The sequence below is a fragment of the Montipora capricornis genome, chromosome 5, assembly GCF_036669925.1.
Source record: "Montipora capricornis isolate CH-2021 chromosome 5, ASM3666992v2, whole genome shotgun sequence".
NCBI lineage: Eukaryota > Metazoa > Cnidaria > Anthozoa > Scleractinia > Acroporidae > Montipora > Montipora capricornis.
In genome coordinates this window covers 26,012,636-26,012,942 of record NC_090887.1, presented here as the reverse complement: position 1 = coordinate 26,012,942, position 307 = coordinate 26,012,636, and positions in this window count along the sequence as shown.

Below are 307 nucleotides of genomic sequence, written 5' to 3'. Positions count from 1 at the left end.
CGTAGGGTAATAATATAATAATATTCACATCCACTTTTAATTTCGATCAAAATCCGAACACCAGGAAGAGAACAGTTTGTGAGAACATGATTTATTTTTACCTTTTTAAAAAAAGGTCTCTTGAAACCCCTTGTAAATGATAAGGCTAAGGCTTAGGGGTCCCCAGGGGTATGGGGGTGGGGGGGGGGGGGGCAGCATTGAAGGTGAAAAAAACTGATACCATATTTCTTGAGAGGAAGGGTGAAAGTTTCCTATGATAAAAGTAGGTTTTTATCTTTACGGTGCAAAATGTCCCCAAAAATGCTTT